Consider the following 21128-nt stretch of genomic DNA (forward strand, 5'->3'; position numbering starts at 1 on the left):
ACCAAATGTAAAATAGATAGCTAGTGGGTAGCAGCTGCATCGCACAGGGAGATTATTTCAGTGCTTTGTGACCACCTAGAGGTGTGGGATAGGGAAGGTGGGAGGGAGACTCAAGAGGGAGGAGATTTTGGGATATATGTATATGCATAGCTGATTCACTTTGTTATAAAGCAGAAACTAACACACCATTGTAAAGCAATTATACTCCAATAAAGATGTTTAAAAAAAAAGTAAAAATAAAAAATACTATTGCTTTTAAAAATCAATGGAAACAAGTAGATATAGCAAATTAAATCTCTTCTCCTGTGGAATTTTATTAAATTTGTATGGATGCAGAGTTGAAGGAGGTGTTAAAAACCATGTCTATCCAGGGATAAACAAGCAATGGAAATAATGAAGTTAGAATATAAAAACTGGGGATAATTCATGCACTGTACAGTATTTGTCTTTCTCTATCTGAATTATTTCACTTAGTTTAATATCCTCTAGGTCCATCCATATTGTTGCAAATGGCAGAATTTCATTATAATGGCTGAGTAACATTCCAGTCTGTACGTATATCACATTTTCTTTTTCCATTTTTCTGCAGATGGAAACTTGGGTGGCTTCCATATCTTGGCTATTGTGGTGCTATGAAAATTGAGGTGCATGTATCCTTTTGAAATAGTGGGGTTTTTCTCTAGATTTATACCTAGGAATGGGATTTGTGGATCATACAGTAGTTCCATTTTTAGTTTTCGGAGGAACCTCCGTATTGTTTTCCACAGTAGCTGCATTCTTTACATTCCCACCAACAGTGCACAAGGATTCCCTTTTCACCACATTCTCAGCAACACTTGCTATTTATTGTCTTTTTGATAATAGCCATTTTTGTGGGTGTGAGGTGATTATCTCGTGGTTTTGATTTGTATTTCTCCAATGACTAGTGACGCTGAGCATCTTTTCATGTGCCTGTTGGCCATCTGTATATCTTCTTTAGAAAAATGTCTTTTTGGATCCTCTGCCCATTTTTGTTTCTGTTTCTGTTTTTTGATGTTCAGTTGTATTAGATCTTTGTATATTTTGGATATTAACCACTTATTGTATATTTTGTTTGAAAATACCTTCTCTCATTCAGTAGGTGGACTTTTTGTTTTGTTGATAGTTTCCTTCACTGTGCAAAAGCTTTTTAGTTTGGTGTAGTCCTATTTGTTTATTTTTACTTTTGATTCCCCCGCCTGAGAAGACATATCCAAAAAATATTACTGAGAAGGATGTCAGAGAGTTTACTACCTATGTTTTCTTCTAGAAGTTTTGTGGTTTCATGTCCTACACTTATATCTTTAATCCATTTTGAATGTATTTTCATGTATGGTTTGAGAGAGTAGTCCAGTTTGATTCTTTTGCATACAGCTGTCCAGTTTTCCCAACACCATTTATTGAAGAGGCTTTCTTTTCCTCATTGTGTATTCTTGATGCCTTTGTTGTAGATTAATTACCTATGTAAATGTGGGTTTATTTCTGGGCTGCCCATTCTCTTCCATTGGTCTGTGTGCCAGTTTTTTGCCAGAAACATACCTCTTTTATTACTGTATCTTTGTAGTTCAGTTTACAAATAGAGAATGTCATACCTCCAGTTTGGTTCTATATCAAAATTTTTTTGGCTATTCAGGGTGTTTTGTGTTTTCATATGAATTTTAGAATATTTGTTCTATTTCTGTGAAATAATCCACTGGTATTTTGACAGGGATTGCTTTCAATCTGTAGATTGTCTTGTTTAGTATGTTCCTTTTAACAATGTTAATTTTTTCAATCCATGAGCACAGTAAATTTCCATTTGTTTGAGTCATCTTCAATTTCTTTCATGATGTCTTATAATTTTCCAAATATAAGGCTTTTACCACCTTGGCTAGATTTATTCCTAGGTATTTTATTATTTTTGATGTGATAGTAAATGGAATTTTTTTCTTAATTTCTCTTTCTGATAGTTCATTGTTAGTGTATAAAATGCAAACAATTTCTATATATTATTTTTATATCCTGCAACTTTAACAAATTCATTGATGAGCTCTATTAGTTTTTTGGTGGCATCTTGAACATTTTCTATGTAAAGTATCATGTCATCTGCAGTGTCAGTTTTACTTTTCCTTTCCAATTTGAATTTTCTTTTCTTTTTTTCGCCACACAGCACGGCATATGGCATCTTAGTTCCCTGGCCAGGGATCTAACCTGTGCTCCCTGCATAGGAAACATGGTGTCTTAACCACTGGACCACCACAGAAGTCCCCTGAATTTCTTTTCTTTTTCTTTTCTCATTGCTGTGGCTAAGACTTCCAATACTATGTTCAATAGAGTGGTGAGAGTGGGCATCCTTGTCTTGTTCCTGATCTTAGAGTAAATGTTTTCAGCTTTTCATTGCTGAGTATGTTAGCTGTGGGCTTGTCATATATGGCCTTTATTATGTTGAGGTATGTTCCCTCTCTACTCACATTGTCCAGCGTATTTATCATAAATGGATGTTGAATTTTGTCAAAAGCTTTTTCTGCATGTATTGAAATAATCATATGATTTTCAGTCTTCAGTTTGTAATGTGGTGTATCACATTGATTGATTTGTAGATTTTAAACTATCCTTGCGTCCCTGCGATAAATCCCTCTTGATCATGGTGTATGACCCTAATACTGCATTGTTGAATTTGGTTTGCCAATATTTTGTTGATGAGTTTTCCATCTATGTTCATCAGTGATTTTGGCCTATAATTTTCTTTTCTGTGGCATCTTTGTCTGGTTTTGGTATCAAGGTGATGCTGGCCTTGTAGGAGTTTGGAAGCAGTCCTTCCTCTGCAATTTTTTGGAATAGCTTGAGAATGACAGATGCTAAATTCTCTCTACATGTTTGGTAGAATTCACCTATGAAGTCAGCTTTTCCTGGACTTTTGTTTGTTGGGAGTTTTAATATTACTGATTCACTTTCATTACTGGTAATTTGTCTGTTCATATTTACTATTTCTTCCTGGTTCATTCTTAGGAGATTTTAAATTTCTGTGGTGCTGGTTGTAATTTTTTATGTTTCATTTCTGATTTTATTCATTTGGCCCCTTTCCATTCTTTTCTTGGAAAGTCTGATTTCCATTTGCATGAAACACCTTTTTCCATCCCCTAACTTTCAGTCTGTGTGTGTCTTTAAGCTCTGAAGTGAATTTTTTATAGGAATCATATATATGGTTCTTGTTTTTGTATCCATTCAGCCACTCTATGTCTTTTAATTGGAGTACTTAATCCATTGACGTTTAAAGTAATTATTGATATGTATGTACTTATTGCCATTTTCATAATTGTTTTTGCATTGTTTTTGTAGTTATTTTTTGTTCCTTTCTTCTTTTGCTCTCTTCCCTTGTGCTTTGATGACTATCTTTAGTGCTATGTTTGAATTCCTTACTCTTTTTGTGTGTGTGTCTATTATAGATTTTTGGTTTGTGGTTACCATTAGATGTGCGTGTATATATATATATATATATACACACACACACACACACACATATATATATACATATATATATGTATATATGTAATTTTAAGTTGCTGAGCTCTTAATTTCAAATGCATTTTAGCAATCCTTCATTTTTACTTTCCTCCCCTTTACTGTTTTTGACATCATATTTATTTCTTTCTGGTTTGTGTATCCCTTACCTACCTACTGTGGATATAGATGATTTTACTACTTTCAGCTTTTAACCTTCCTACTAGCTTTATACATGGTTGACTTACTACCTTTACAGTATGTTCGCCTTTATCAATGTGATTTTTCCTTTCATACTTTTCATATTTCTAATTGAGGCCTTTTCTTTTCCACTTAGAGAAGTCCCTTTAACATTTCTTGTAAATCTGGTTTCATCCTCCTAAACTCTTTTAGCTTTTTCTTGTCTGTAAAACTTTTGATCTCTCCTTCAAATCTGAATGAAAAGACTTGCTTGGAAGAGTATTCTTTGTTTTAAGTTTTACCCTTTTATCACTTTAAATATATTGTGCCACTCCCTCCTGGCCTGCAGAGTTTCTGTTGAAAAGTCAGCTCATAGCCTTATGGGAGTACTCTTGTTGCTTTTTCCTTGCTGCTTTTAATATTCTCTCTTTATCTTTGTCATTTTAATTACTATGTGTCTTGGTGTGGTCCTCTTTGGGTTGATCCTGTTTGGAAATCTCTGTACTGCCTGGACTTGGATGTCGTTTTCCTTTCCCAGGTTAGGGAAGTTTTCAGCTATTATGTCTTCAAATATATTCTCTGTCCCTTTCTCTCTTTTCTTCTTCTGGGATCCCAATAATGCAAAAGTTAGTAGGCTTGATGTTGTTTCAGACATCTCTTAACTTGTCCTCAATTTTTAAATTCTTTTTTCTTTTCAGCGTCAGTGATTTTCACTACTCTGCCTTCCAGTTCACTGATCCATTGCTCTGTGTCATCTAATCTACTGTTGATACCTTCTAGTGCATTTTTCACTTCAGTTATCATATTCTTCAGATCTGTTTAGTTCTTCTTTATATTTTCTAAATCTTTGTTAAAAATTTCTAACTTCTGGGCTTCCCTGGTGGCACAGTGGTTGAGAGTCCGCCTGCCAATGCAGGGGACACGGGTTCGTGCCCCGGTCCGGGAGGATCCCACATGCCACGGAGCAGCTGGTCCCGTGAGCCACGGCCGCTGAGCCTGCGCGTCTGGAGCCTGTGCTCTGCAACGGGAGAGGCCACAACAGTGACAGGCCCACATACCGCAAAAACAAAAACAAAACAAAAACAAAAATTTCTAACTTCTCTGTTCATTCACTTTTGAGTTTTCTTGAGCATCTTTATGGTCATTAATTTGAACTCTTTACCATGTGGATTGCTTATCTCTGCTTCACTTAGGTCTTCTTCTGGGGTTTTATCTTGTTCCTTTGTTTGGAACATATTTATCTATCACTTAATTTTGCCTAGTTTGCTGTTTTCTTTCTATATATTTTGTAGGTTGGTTATGTTTCCTGATCTAGGAGACATGGCCCTTTGTTGGAGACATCTTTTGTGTCCCAGCAGCACACTCTCTTCTGGTCACTAGAGCTATATGCTCTAGAGGTCTCTCCTATGTGGGCTGCATGGGTCCTTCTGCTGTAGTGGGCTGGCTGCTGTGGGCAGTCTGGTAGGCATGGCTGACTCCCATTCTGATTTGTTGCCAGGTCCTGTGCCATTGGTGTGTGGAGTCAAGTGTCCCTAGGGTCCTGGAGGTAGTGCTGGCTCACTGGTAGATGGTGCTGGGTTCCAGAGTGGATAGTTGTGAGGCTATGGATCCTAAATCTAGTGTCAGTCTCCTGGTTGGGTCCAGTTCATGCCATGGCTGGCTGTGGGGTCCAGGATGTCTCTAAGCTGGTATCAGCCTCCTGGTGAGTGGTACCTGACCCCAGGGAGGCTGGCTGTGGGGCCCAAGGTGTCTCAGAGCTGGTATCAGCCTGCTGGCATGGAAGGCTGGAGCCCAGGCGTCCCCAGGGTTATTGCTGGCCTATTGGTGGGTAGGTCCACGTCCTGGGGCTCTGGTTGCTGGGCCCAGGTGTCCACATAGTTGTTTTTGGCCTGCTGGTGGGCAGGGCTGGGGATCAGAGGGTCCCAGGGAAGGTGCATGCCTGCTGGTATGTGGGCTGGCTACAGAGCTTCAATGGTTCTGGGGCTGATGCTGGCCCACTGGTGGGTAAGATCAGGTCCTGATGTTAGTGCCAGCTATTGGTAGACACAGCCAGGTCCCAGGGTCTTTGAATGTAAGTCTCTGGAGGCCCTGTAGACTGTGTTGGCCCACTAGTGGTCAATGCCAGGGTTCAGGGGGTGCTAAGGCTAGTGCTGGTCTTTGGTGGGTGAGGCCAGGTCCCAGAGTTGCTAGGGGTTCAGAGGGCCCTATGGCAACTGGCCTGCTGGTATGGGGGCTGAGTTTCCACCAGCCTAGCTGCTTGGACTGAGGCATCCGAGTCCTATTGCTGAGAGACTGGTAGATGAGTCTGGGTCCCAGGGCTAATAAGCTAGAGGGAGAATTCCAAAGTTGTTCTTGTCAGCGCCAGTGTCCACATGGTGAAATGACCTCCCCAAAATGGATGCCACCTGCTAGACTACAGTTGTTCTTTAAAAACAGTAAGTCCCTTACATACGAATGAGTTCTGTTCTGAGAGTGCATTCATAAGTCCAATTTGTTCATAAGTCCAACAAAGTTAGCCTGGATACCCAATTGACACAATTGGCTATATAGTACTGTACTGTAATAGGTTTGTAATACTTTTTACACAAATAGTACATAAAAACAAACACAAAAAATAAAGAAAACATTTAATCTTACAGTACAGTACCTTGAAAGGTACAGTAGTACAGTGTAACAGCTGGCATACAGGGGCTGGTATCAAGTGAACAGGCAAGAAGAGTTACTGACTGGAGGTGGGAGATGGTAGAGCTGAAGGATCGTGAGCAATAGGAGACGGAGGGCAAGATGAAATTTCACTCGCACCTGACAATGATGGAACACACGTTCACATCTTTGAAAGTTCGCAACTTGAAGGTTCGTACATAGGGTATTACTGTAGTTGTAATTTTGGTGTGCCCTTGGGAGGAAGTGAGATCAGGGGCTTCCTCTTATCATTTTGGCCAAACCTCTCTGAGCACTAACTCCTGATTGTCACTTTTTATCTAATTTACTGCTTGTTCTTAGATCTGCAGGCTGCTAATAATGATACTAGTCTGACTGAATGGGTACTTTTGTCCAAACTACTGGCAAAATGAGTGTGGAGAATATAGCATCATGTATAGTTTGATTCCATGTTCAAAAACAGAAAAACAAACTAAACAATTTTTTTGCTTGGAATAGATATATAGGTAGTAAAATCTAAAGACTTCATGGGGATGTTTAATCTAAAATTCATGTTGGCGGTTACTTCTTAGGGAAGAAGTGAAGTATAGATAATTGCTGAGGGGAACCTTGTGAAGTACTGGTAAGCTTGGCAGTCACTCTGCTTTAAAAAAAAATCTATCATCTATCTATCTATCATCTATCTATCTCTATATCTACATGTTACATCATACATATGTGTATGTGTTTTAAGATATGTACTTTTAAGATCACACTTTTAACTTAAGGTATATCTTTTCAGAGTCTCAGTTCTACTTGGGGATTTCAAGTTATCTTTCTTATTCTATTAGGCTAAGACCCATTCTCATATCATAACATGCTGTTAACATCCAAAATTTAGTTTCCTGTGTTTGTCAGCTTCCCTCAGGGCAATTTCAGCTCCCAGGTTTTCTTATCAATTTGCTTTCAAATTTGTGTGTGTGTGTGTTTGTAGGGGGAGTTGGGGTGCAGGTAGAGGGAAATTCTTGGGAATTTCTGGTGCCACCTTCAGAGTTTGCAGAGTTTTGCAAATAATTTAGAAATATGTTTGCTGTAGTTTGTCCAACCTCTAGGTGTTTTGTGGCAGGAGAACTAGTTTGCCTTGCTGCCCAGAAGAAGAAGTCTGCCTTGGGAAGCTTTAATTTTTTAAATTGCATATAAATAAGAGGAAAACAATTCTTACCAAAATGAGTCATTCTTATTTAGCTAAATGACCCAAGGAAAAGAAAGCAAAGACACTATATATATATATATATATATATATATATATATATATATATATATATATATATTCTGAGTTAATGTTTCAAAATTTCAAATATATGATATCTATGTGATCTATATGGTTAGTTCCTAGTTTCCACCCTTACCAGGATCTTGTTCACTGTTCTCCTTACTTTTATTTTAAGCCAATTTTCCCTTAAATACATTTTTTTAATTCAAATATGTCATGCTTTTAGAAAAACACACAGGACAATGGTCATCAGCTTTAATTAAAAATTAATTAATTAGGGATTCTACTCCTGTCTTTTCACAAATTTGGGGAACTTTTTTTAGAATACTTATGAGTCTTACTATTTAAATTTTTTTCTACATTGACTAGAATTTTTTATTTCTTCTCATAAATCCAAAGTCAAATCGAATGTAGAAAAACAGAATAATAAAGTACAGATACATTGACTCTGAGTTTGTTATTTTCACAAAAGGGAAAATAAAAATCTATTTTTGAGCTCGCTGAAATTCAGACTTTTATTTTTACATATGCCATGGGATACCCTTAGAGCAGTTAGTAAGGTGAAAATATTTTACTGCTCAGCTGGAAATGTTAAAAAAAAAAAATCTGAAAGTGACAAGTTTAAAGGATTCCAAGAGAGAACTTGAAATGCAACATAACAGCCAAACACCCAGAACCTTAGTTAAAATTTTACAATTAAAAATACCTATGGAGGGTTTCCCTGGTGGCGCAGTGGTTGAGAATCTGCCTGCCAATGCAGGGGATATGGGTTCGAGCCCTGGTCTGGGAGGATCCCACATGCCACAGAGCGACTGGGTCCGTGAGCCACAACTACTGAGCCTGCGTGTCTGGAGCCTGTGCTCCGCAACAAGAGAGGCCGCGACAGTGAGAGGCCCGCGCACCACGATGAAGAGTGGCCCCCGCCTGCCACAAATAGAGAAAGCCCTCGCACAGAAATGAAGACCCAACACAGCCAAAAATAAATAAATAAATAAATTTATAAGATTCCGCATGCTGCAACGAAAAGCCAGCATGTTGCAACTAAGTCCCGGCGCAGCCAAAATAAATAAATAAATAAGTATTAAAAAAAAAAAACAACTATGGATTCAGTGTCCTACCAAGTGGATTCTTCTTTATGTTCATGAACCAATGACTTAAAAGCATATGGAAGGGCATATCGAAGTATCCTGATCAAAGAAATGAAAAGTAAGCAGAAAAACCAAATTATTGATTACATATAAATCACATTAAGATGGCATTAGATTTCTCAACAGTTGACAAGCCTGTAGAGAGAACTGTCAACATATTTATGATGCTATAATAAACAAGAATGATGGGGAAATAATATATTTTTAACAAAGAGCTCACTTGCACATTTTAAATAGTAAGATGAACATAAACAACATGAAATTTCAATTTAATTTCATGAGAGGTATTTTGCAGCCAAGTGCTGCAGCCTCTGTTCTAGTGCACAACTAAACTATCATATTCAGTGTGAAAGATTCATCAGCATAGAGTCAGAAGTGACGTGACGCCCTCTATCTTTTGGTACCCAACACCAAGCTATTTAAAAATCCTTGTTCTGTGCTTAGTTGCTGTTTCAGAACAGTGGTAAAACTCACAGAAATACTGTGATGCTGAACTGCACATATTGGAGCATCTGGTTTAAGAATATCCATGATCTTGGTAAATAAGGAATTCCCATAGAGTAATGAAAACCACAAGTAGTGAAAAACCCCTTTAAGCACTAAGCATGGGGCCTAGTCCTCAACTATAGGCAAAGCATCACCCTGGACAGCAGGGCCTGACACAGGTGTAAGAGTAGGCAGCTCACAGAGTACATGCTGTGGTCAGATGCAGTCTAAGTGTCATGGTGTCAGGGGTCACAGGCCCCACACAGAGGCAAGGCTCATGAATCAGTGAAAAATCCTCATGTGTGCTTACCACCGTGAAAGGCACTTGTGCTAAGGCATTGACTTTTTTCATCCAAACCAAACTGACAGTCGTAATCATGGACCCTATTACTTTAAAATGTGCATCTTCAAACTATAAAGTTTTTAAGAGATCATTTTACCTAAAATACATGAGAAAACACTCAATTTCTTTAAAGTATACTCAGATACATCACAGAAGACTAACTTTCATGTACCCACTCCAACATTTTAAGATACAGAATTGAGATAAAATAAAATAATGTTGAAATTCTGATTAATGTCCCAATTATCCTGTTACAGGGACTACAATGGGACATCATTTAAAAGTGAAATGTTAATTAACCAAAAGACAATTTAACTTTTGAGAGAAGGCATCCCAAAATGGGAGGCTTCATATGAAGGAGTAAAATTCACTTCTAAGTGAAAATGATTATTCACACGTCTTGCCAGTGAAAACTTGAGTCCTCTTAAAATCAGAGAGGCGGTTTCCTTAGGGCACTATCTCTGCTCATGTATTCGTATGTTTATAACAGCACATGCTCCTTTAAAGTACATATGTTAAAATAAAAGACGTTATTAAAATGTGATTATTTTAGCATATATTAGGAGAATTTAACCAACTAACTACTTTTCCCTTTGCTTCATGACAAAGAGCTGTCTTAGGCTGAACTCTTTCTTGCTGTAAAATTTTCCTGGTTTTCTTGGAATATTTTAGCAAAACTGTTTCCTGGTATCAGAGCAGATAAACTGATAAAAAAAAATTCAACCCTAGAACTTAGTTCTCACCTTTATCATTATTTTGAAGGGCAATGTGTTTTCACTTAAAGCCTTTTCTCTCAAAGTGATATTTTTAAGGGAATCATCCTGTGAAAGGAAAAGCAAAACGGAGTCGGTATTGCTAAGAGAGCTCTCCAAAATGGAGCCAGGAGGCCATAGAGGACATGTGACTTATGCATGTCTCAGTCTGGATGGAATCTGACCTTTTGACCACTACTGTCCTAACAAAGGCATCCAGAACATCTGCCAGAAACTCAAGATACTTATCAGACCCTTAACCTAAAACAACTCATGACAGCCTCTCCGTTTAGGACAAATATTTCTTTTCTTGTGTAAGAGTACAGCCCCATGGCTTTTGCCTTTACAAGCCCCTGACTCTTTCTTCTTCCTCAAAATACTTTCTTGGTTTTAACCAAATCTGTGTCTCCCAAACTGCAATTCTTAAAACCCAAAAGAAAGCTCTTTTGTTCTTTGCAGCCTCAATATTGATTATTGTTTGACAATCCTCAGTAAAAATGTAAGATTCTAAAACTCATCAAACTGTTGCATGTTTGCAGTATACCATAAAATCATCTATTACCCATATACTGTGCATACTCATTAGGGTTTATCCTTTCTCCTCTTTCACGCTGTAATGTCACCTTTTAGCAAGGACTGTCAAATATATTTCCTTGTGAGAAAAACTGACTTGGTCTACTGACTACTTAGTAAGTTGTTTTTCAGACACTTGACACTTGGCACTTCAATTTCACTATATGCTGGTTGACATTTAACATACAATAGTATGAAAAGGGGAACAAATTTGTAAGGCAATTTTGCTCAGTAAATGAGCTTATTCTGAATTGTAAATACATTAGGCTTTCTGATAATTATAGTAATGTAAACATTAATCCCAGATATTTTATAAGAAAAAGCTTACATGATCAAAGAAAGAAGTTACTTCCAGTTATTTAGGGGATTAAAAATATGATTTATTATAAATTTGATTCAAGTTTTCTAAGCAAGGTGCTATTTTGACCTTTAGTTTTAAATTTAAAAAAGAAAGAAACATCATAGAAACAAAACCCTCTCTAAAAATATCAGACAAGAGTATTGTGATGGAACCGAGAAAGTGAAAAAGTTTGTCTTCTTCGATATTCTCCTTACTTTAAAGCAAACACCCCAAATAAAAAAAACAACCAAAGAAAAGTATAGTGTTTGTTATATAAATGTAATTTCAAGACAAATAACTTAGCCATTACTTGCAATTTGACTGCTCTTTTACACCTTCTCTATAGAAATTATGCAGTCATCATGGAGTATAGAATTGAATTTAGATTTTCATTATTTGTTAAAATGCTTAGGGTGTAATTAACTTAATTTCTGATAGTATATTAAGTTAAAAAAATAAAGTATATGAGTATAGAGAATGAAACCAGTTATAAATAATAACTAAATCATCTACACATTTCCTATCATTTTCATCAGTATATAGTGATTCTTGAAAGTAATGCAAAATTACAAGTAGAAAGTAGAAAGAAATAGGAAATATAATGATGAAAAAGGGAATACATTTGAAGATACATGAACCTGGCATTCTACACATGGGAAGGTAGAATCACTACTCATGTTACTGAGTCCAAGCTCACTCTGCTGGCCACATGACAGGCCAATAAATTGGGAGATGAGGTGTTGAGGCAAGGAAGAGCAACTTTATTCAGAAACCAGGCATCTAAGAAGATGGCAGACTAGCATCCTAGAGTGCCATCTTATCGGGGTCTGGATGCTAGTTTCTTTTATAGAAAAGAGAAGGGGAGGAGGTGAGGAATTAAAGTAAAAAGGCCATACATCTTAGAAAATATCTCCTGGTTTTGCCCAGCCTCTGGGAGGGGTTGTGTTCATTTCTTCTTCTCTGCAGCCATTCACAGGTGGGCAGGGTCAGGGTGTTTCACTGTGAGCTAAACAAAGGCACTTTAGTTTAACATTCAGGCAGAGGGGCAGGGTTCCCCAAGGCAGGCCATTATGTATGTCTATAGCTATAGGTAGAACAGAAAAAAAGCAACGGAAAGCAAAGGTCAAAGTAAACGAAACAGATTCAACATGGAGTCAGATTTTGTTCTTCCCTGTTACACTCACACACTTTTTGTTTGCTATTACATTTTGGCAATACATAATTAAAGAAAATCTTTATAGTATGTATTATACTTGTCCAACTAGGGGCATTGACCATACTTTTTTTTTCTAAGATGTAAATTGCCTAAAGTTTTTTTCTTTTTCTTTTTTTGCTCCTATTTCTAGAGATACCACAGAATTTTGTAGGGTAGCAAAATTTGCCACCCCAAAATGTGTCTCTTTGCTATGCAGATTATTTTGAGCTGAAAACAATCAAAGACTGAAAGACTCAGGAAGAACCTTTGTTCTTCCACCTAACTACCTGAAACAATGTAGATAGAGAACCTGTTTGAGAAAGGGTGCTATTGATGCTGAAAGTTCAGCCTCTCTGTACACCGGTGCCAAATCAAAACTGAGAGACAAGAGTTTTGGGTGAAGTATAAAAGAATAGCTTTATTACTTTGCCAGGCAAAAGAGGACACAGTGGGTTCCTGCCCTGGAAAACTGTGTGTCCCAACCCAGGGGAGTTTGGTGAGGAGTTTTATGGCAACTGTTCAAAGGCAGGGTTGCTGATAAGATTAGGGTATGTGCAAGGCCTGCACTCCTTTAATCTCATCTGAGGTAATTATATTTTCTTTTTAAATGATATTCTCCATTCTTTTTTTTTTTTTTTTTTTTTTTTGCAGTACGCGGGCCTCTCACTGTTGTGGCCTCTCCTGTTGTGGAGCACAGGCTCCAGACGCGCAGGCTCAGTGGCCATGGCTCACGGGCCCAGCCGCTCCACAGCATGTGGGATCCTCCCAGACCAGGGCATGAACCTGTGTCCCCTGCATCAGCAGGCGGACTCTCAACCACTGCGCCACCAGGGAAGCCCCCTTTTATTTTATTTATTTACTTATTTATGCCACATGGCACAGCTGTATTTTTTTATTTACTTATTTATGCCACACGGCACAGCTTGTGGGATCTTGGTTCCCAGACCAGGGACTGAACCCACGCCTTCAGCAGTGCAAGTGCAGAGTCTTAACCACTGGACCGCCAGGGAATTTCCATCATCTCAGGTAATCTTCTTGATGAGCTTCTCTCTTTCCTTTAGCCTGGCCTCAGGTGGTCTTCTCTGGTATGGAGAACGCTGACATCTTCCAGTTTTAATTCTATAAATGGGCTTAAAGACATTGTTATAAGTATCTCTTGAGGCAGGGCCCAGGACCCTGCCCCAAGGCTGTACTATTGTGTCATGGCTGTTCCTCCTTGATTCTGCATCCTTTAAATTCTTTGATTAGCAACTGTTCAAATCTGCCCTTGGGAACTCAGGGAAGGTCATGGAGGCTGAACAGAAAGGCTCCCGTGCCCAGGAGCAACCACAGGGTCCTGCTCAGTTTTTACTATCACCATAGATAATTAATATCAGCTAGGTGTGTAGACAGGGAGGAACCTAGCAGTCTGTTAAGATTCTTCTCTGTGTTCCACTGTCTTTTTGTGGCCCAGCAAACATCTGTTTACCAGATATTTGCTTTTCCATCTCCATGTGACTTGCATTCCTCCCCTTTGAAGTCCCAAATCACTACCCCCAACATCCTCATTTGTCTTTAGCTGAAGAAGGTATTTAAGGGGAGGATTTCAGCCATTTTGGCAAGTTTCTTAGTTTTCCTGGAGCTCTCCCATGTATACATATAATCAAAAATTTGTTTAATCTTTTCCTGTTAATCTGTTTCATGTCAATTTAAAACTTAGACAAGCCAGAAGAATCTAAAAAGGTAGAGGAAAATTTCTTCCTCCCTGAAAATTCTCTTTGTTAATTCATATTAAAGGAACTCTTATGTGTTCTATCTCTATAATTTTATTTTTCACAACAAAAATTGGGGGGAGCAGGGAACAGTCTAAATATTTGAGGGTTGGTGACAATGGAATTATAAAGGGTACAAAATTTGACTCAGAAAAATATGAAAGCTATTGTTTGGAAAAAATCTGGAAGCTATTGTTAAAGATTCAAGTACTATGCTAGGGGCATAAGGATGCAGCACAACATAATGAATATTTCCTGAGTGCCTGCTCTGGGCCAGGCATGGGTCCTGGGAACACAACAAGGAACAAAGGGTCAAAGTCTCTGTTCATATAGAGAGTATATTCTAGTTGGAAGAGACAGAAAGATGATAAACAAATAGACAAAAACACAATCTCAGTCTAGTGCTGAGTGATATATAGAGAAATTTAAATGGGTGATGTAATAGAGAGTGACTGAGTGGCATCTTATAGTCACCTGAAGAGGTGACATTTACATCAGCACATAAATAATGAGGAGCCAGCCACTTGAAGGTCTCAGTGAGGACCTGTGTATGGGTGTGAGTCAACCTTGCTTAGTAAATAAGCATTATCAGAATTTGAAATTCATGAGGCTTTCTGGTGATGCTTGTAATTTAAACATTGCTACTGATATTTTTGAGAAAATGCTCATATGAGCAAATATGGATGGAATTCAACAACTTTGAAAAAATCTAGAGAGCCCCACTCACAAAAGTATGCTGGGCTAGGTAGGTCAGAGGCTTGAGTTTCAAAGCAAAGAGGAAGATAGGGGATATGTTAGGGGAACCATTGAAACCACCCACCCTGGCCAGACAATATAGTAACCACTTGCATGAGTTATCTTACAACAGGAGGTCCTGGTAAGGAAGATGGAACTAACAAGCTACCACCAACCGAAAGAATTCAGGAAAGGTCAAAAGGAAAGAGGAGATGCCAGTCCACACGTCCTACCGAATTTCCAGAATCCTTCTCTCTGGAATCCATCTTGGCTGAGCAAAGCAAGTGCCACCAGGAAGGACCCTGAGTCAGAATGACTGGCCAGAGACAATCCAGAAACTAACTCCATTCCCCATAAAACCTGAGACTGCGAGCCATGTGACACAGCAGTTCTCCTGGGTTCCGTTACCCTGCTGCTCTTCACCCGGGCACCCCTTCTCAATAAAGTCTCTTGCTTTGTCATCACATGTGTCTCCTCAGACAATTCATTTGCAAGCATCAGACAAGAACCCACTCTCAGGCCCAGGAAGGGGTCCCCCTTCCTGTAACAGATAGATCATTTAGAGCTTTGTCAACAAGGATAGTGAGTTTAGATTTTGTTCTAACTTTACAAGGAAGCCACTGGAATTGCTAGAGCAGAGGAGTGACATGATCTGATTTACGTTTGAAAATATTACCTTGTCTGCTTGATGGAAATTTTATTGCAAAGAGATCAAAGGTTGGAGTAGGGAGATGAATTAGGAGGACATTTCTGAGAAGAGAGTTGTGCTCTATTCGAATAGAATAGAATGAGGTAGAACAAATTTATGAGAAAAATCCCGAGTTCCGTATTGTCCAACATATGTTCAAGATGTCATTTAGACAATCACGTAAAGATGGCAAGGAGACAGTCTGGCATACAACTGTAGGATTTCAGGGAGCATTTTGCACAAGAATGTTGTGATAGGTAGATAAATAGATAGATAGATAGATAGATAGATAGATAGATAGATAGATAGATAGATGTAGATATAGATAATATAACCTACATATATTATGTAGACAGATGGCAAAGAGAAATGAGCCTAGGATAAACCTCTGATTTTTTTCGACCTTTACAGTCAAGGAGGAGGCACCAGCCAAGGAGACTTAGAAGAGAATTCTAGTGAGGAAAGAAGTACATCACCTAATGTGTGTTGTCATGAAAGCCAAAGGGTGGGTGGTTTCAAGAAGAGTGACAGAGGGTGTCAAAATTTTCAGTCATTTTTCTAAGTGAAGAAAACAGAGAAATGGGGCCGTAGTATAGGGTAAATGTGGGATTAAGCAGCGTTTTTTTTTATAAGACAGAAAATATTAAAATATATGTGTATATGGATGGAAAGGATCCAGTGGAGAAGGGGACATAGATAGTATTAGAGAGGATAAATGCCAGATCAAAAGCTTTGGAAAGGTGAGAGTGAGTAGGACCTGTAGTTCCATTGGAGGTGTTGGCCACTGAAGGAATCAGGATATCTCCTGCTTGGCTATAAAGGGAAGGCTAAGAATCCGGGGAGCAGATGTATTCAGACCATGAGACACATCTTAATCCCTAAATTTGGAGCATCCTGCTAATTCTTTTTTGATTTTTTAACTTTAATCTCTCCTAAGAACGGACCAGAGTATCAGGAGTCCACCTGAACACTGGCTAGATTGTATCTCTTTGTGCTTGTTGATTTTTCTTTGTGTAATCCAGTTTCTCCAGGACCTTTTACTTATGGCAGTGTAACGTGATGGATCCCCGCCTCCTCCTGTTCCAACTACAGAGGTCTGTAGTTGCTGAACGTTGCTGTGTTTACTAAATGTCTTTGTTTTTTTTTTTTTCCTCAAAGATTTTAACAGGCAGACATTTTCAACCCACCTGTCTTTTGCCTGTGATAGAGATGAATGAAAACAACAACAAAAACCAAATAAGTGAACCAAAAACTACCCTGAGCATTTGCAATCCCTGCTTTCTCCAGTTGCCTAAAGAGTAGGAGTGTTTCTGTTGTGTGGTCAGTATTAATAGGCCCTGGTTTTGCCTGTAGGAGGGGAGATGGTGAGAACAGTGAGAAACTAAGAGACTAGGATGGTTCAGAAAGGCTATGTGGTGAAATCGAGGTAGAAAAATCTATGAAGGTGAAAGGGTAAGAAAACAGCAACGGCTTGAACACTGTGGATCCTTCGGGGAATTTGCAAAGTGGAGGAAAAAGGGAAGGAGCAAGAAAGAGAATAAGCAGCTGCGTCGATATGAGAGGGACTTTGGTAGAGAAGCAAGAGCGTGAGGAGCGCTGTCAGTCCTTTTACTCCACCTCCTTCTCAAGAGAAAGTTCTTTGAAGACTCATTCTACTCTGAATGCTTTGGGAGTCTTTCTTTTTCTTTTTTTTTTTTTTTGCCTTTGACTCCCCGTTTTATTAGGATTAAAATTCAATCAGTTCAGCATTTGTTTGAAGCACACTTAGGTGTGAGGCTAAGTGCCCCAGAGAGAAAGAGTGACTAAACTCCCACCCTTGTCCTCCAGCAGCACCCTCCTCTGGTAGAAGCAGACATGTGCACACACGGCCTTGTGTTATTTATCAGTTATTATGGAAATACAAAGGAGACAATCAGAATATCCTTTTAAGGGATTAGATAATTTACAGAAGTACCTTTGTAAGAAAAAAAAAAGTCGTTTAATCTAACAGTTTCTATTTAAATCAGTATTCATTGTGAGATATTTCTCTGGAAAATGGCATCATTCCAAATTGTCACTGGTAGACCATTGTCTAAATGCATCATTTGAAAGTTGTTTCAAATGGCTTATAATAACCCTAAGTACTGTGGACTATATAATCAGGGAATGAAAATAGTCACTTTGGGTCTGATGCTGTTTTCTCTTCATTCTACCCAGAGGATATTTGCTGATTATTAGGTTTTAAAAAAATGCATCTGGCATTTGTAAAGAGTAAGACAAGACTCAAAAGATCAACTCAGGTTTTTGCTTTTAACTTTCAAAGAATGTTGCTTTTTAACAAGTTCTTGGTATTGTTTTCAGAAATTTCTCTTGTCCATACTGTCTAAATATCCATATTTTTCTCTTTTCTTCTAAGAAAAGGCTGTGACAATGTATCTTTATGTTTTGTTCACTGTTTTCTCTTTTTGTCGTTTTGTTTCACTGTTGAATTCCTTGTACCTAGAACAGTAGTCATACAGTAGTGACTAAATATTTGCTGAGTGAATGGGTAATGTGAATCTTTGTATCCCTCACATTGCCCAATATAATAATGCAAGCAGAAGACCCTCAAATTAATTTAAAACGGTTACCAACAGTTCTAACCAGCCATATGAATAGTGATGGATGTCAAAACTAAAGACTGCAACCATCTTTCTTTATAAACTAGTTAATGACTCTAATTTTAATTGGTAGGATGCGTAAGCTATGGTTTTGCACCAAAACAGTGCATCTCAGCTTGCCATTTCATCAATGAGTATGAGCTTCTCACCACATTAGCTAGAACATTTCGGTTGAATAGATCAATAATATATGCATTTCCAAAATAAGAGAGAGTTGAAGAGAGGAAATCATAAATAAGTAGCCCTTGAAAACAACTTATCATAGCTTATTATGGTGCTTAACACATATCAGACACAATATAAGACTCGTGGAAAATTTTACAAAAAATAATTGAAGAAAGAATAAATGGGGCTTCCCTGGTGGCGCAGCGATTGAGAGTCAGCCTGCCGATGCGGGGGACATGGGTTTGTGCCCCGGTCTGGGAAGATCCCACATGCCACGGAGGGGCTGGGCCCGTGAGCCATGGCCGCTGAGCCTGCGCGTCTGGAGCCTGTGCTCCGCAATGGGAGAGGCCACAGCAGTTAGAGGCCCGCCTACCGCAAAAAAAAAAAAAAAGAATAGATGTTGAACACCAATGATAGAATGATTCATGTCCTCATGTCACCAAAAGACTTATTTTACATAACTCGAAGATTCTGGCTTTAGGGAACACAAAATGACTTTTTTTTAACGTTAAGTACTTGATTTCTAAATTTACTTATATAACATAATGGAATTATATTATAAATTAGGTGTGAAAATATCAGAGGTAACATAGGCATAAAAAAAGGTAAATGTGTACTAACAAATAAATACGACTTTTTCAAATTGGAGAAAATGGAGAGAAACTATAAAAACAGGTTTCGCAGTGCAGTCCTAAATTTTAAATACTAAATTTTATTTGATAAGAATGATTTTATCATCTTAATGACTTTTCCATTTAACTACAAATAGTAATTATTTCATGAAATAATGCACACTGATTGGATTTAGTCATACTGTTTAATTTTCATTTCAAAATGTGAATTTTATAACTTATATCCCAAGTCTCCAGAGCATGAGGATTCTTTTAATCAAAAACTCAGAACACCTTTCACTTACTTGTCAGAGTTCTCAACTTGAAATTTGGTCTCATACAGCTGCTGTCAAAGCTTGACAATTGATATTTGAAAGGGCTGACCTAAGGGACATTATAACCATTTATTTCCATAGGTTTTTTTTTAAATTCTACCTTTCTAAAAAGGCAGACAGACGGCAAGCCAGGTAGCTGAACTCTATTATTCTGTTCTTCATAGAAACACTTTCACTGAACCAGGATTTAACATTTTGTCTTAAGGTTTATAATTGGTTGACCTAAGAAAAAGGTCATATAATGTTACAGTCATCATCTATTATAGTATCCTAATGATTTAGGATAAAAAATAGGAAAATGTAAAAATTTACCCCTTTAATAGTAAAGTCTTATACATAGCATCTAATAGTAAATGCTGGGTGTATTTTGTTTTCTTTTCTTATCCATTTATTTCTTTCCTGATAAGCTGTGCTTCCTCATAATAGATAATGTGGATGACATTATTCAGCCATTTCCTCTTTCACCTTGGTTGCTAGGAAGCATAATACTGAGTTTAATGTTAACTTTATTTTTCCTTGCTTAGGATGCTTCTAATTCTTTTAAACATTAAACAAGATTTAAATTATTCCCAAAATAAGCAGTCTCAATTTAATCTAGTTTACTCCGATTTTGAAACTTATGTTTTAGTACCGTGTACAAATAATATAAATTAATATTTGTCTTTGCTAAAATTTAGTTGGTATAAATAACCACCTATGTATCACACATGGGTCACAACAAATATCATACTCTATCAATAGTAAGACAATCTCTATGCATATATAGTTTGACTTTATGAATTGAGCAAGTTTTTAGATTCTTTAGATATGAATTTATGTCCTGGTTCCTCCACTTATTAACTGACTTTCTCATTTTGATCAATTGACCTAACTGTCTAAGCCTTTGTTTTTTAAGTTGTAAAACACAAATAACTAATAGCATCTAACAAACAATGCTTCAGATATGTTAAACAAGATATGGGGGGTAAATTGACTGGAATTTTAGTATGTATCGTTCTCCTTTCAATACCATCTACTGTGATCCATAAACTGTAATCATTATTTCTTTTGTTAAAACTACACTTTTATCTAAGCATTTAAATCAAAATTTGAGAATTAAATAAGTGGCTTTCTTCTTAGACTCATGCACATTCCTTAAAAATCACTTTACTATTCAAAAAGTGAGACAATCTCATTTTTACTATAGAGTTCTGGTAATTGTAGACATACATATTGCAGGATCTGTGATAAAGGATTCATTCATTTTATTGCTTTATTATCAATCCACGTTTTCAGCTACTTGGCTCTAATGTATCCATCAGCTCATTATTACATGTGAAATTAGAATAACAGGGTGTTATTGTAAAGATTTAACCCTAGTGAATATTTTTTGAAATGGAAGCTTCACACAAATGACTTGTGCATAATACTATATCCACAGAACCTTCTTTCTTAACACAGAAAATGAATATCCCTCTTATTTCCAAGATTTATTTAAAACTACATGAAAATATGTTGACATCTGGAGAAAAATACTTTGGAATCAACCTCTAATATGGTGTAAATGAATAAAATATGTCTTCTTTGTTGAGTATTTATAAAGTTAGACTCCATGCTTACATTACTAATTAATGCTTAAAACAAGCATTTGAGGCTGATATTGTCATTATTTGGATATTCTCAATGAGGAAACTGAAGCACAAAGTGATTTGTGATTTGCCCAGAACCTTGCAGGCAAAGGAGTTGGATGGAATCTTTATCTGTCTGACCCAGAACTGTATGCTCTGAGATACTAAA

The sequence above is a fragment of the Lagenorhynchus albirostris genome, chromosome 5 (genome assembly GCF_949774975.1).
Source record: "Lagenorhynchus albirostris chromosome 5, mLagAlb1.1, whole genome shotgun sequence".
In the NCBI taxonomy this organism is placed as follows: Eukaryota; Metazoa; Chordata; class Mammalia; order Artiodactyla; family Delphinidae; genus Lagenorhynchus; species Lagenorhynchus albirostris.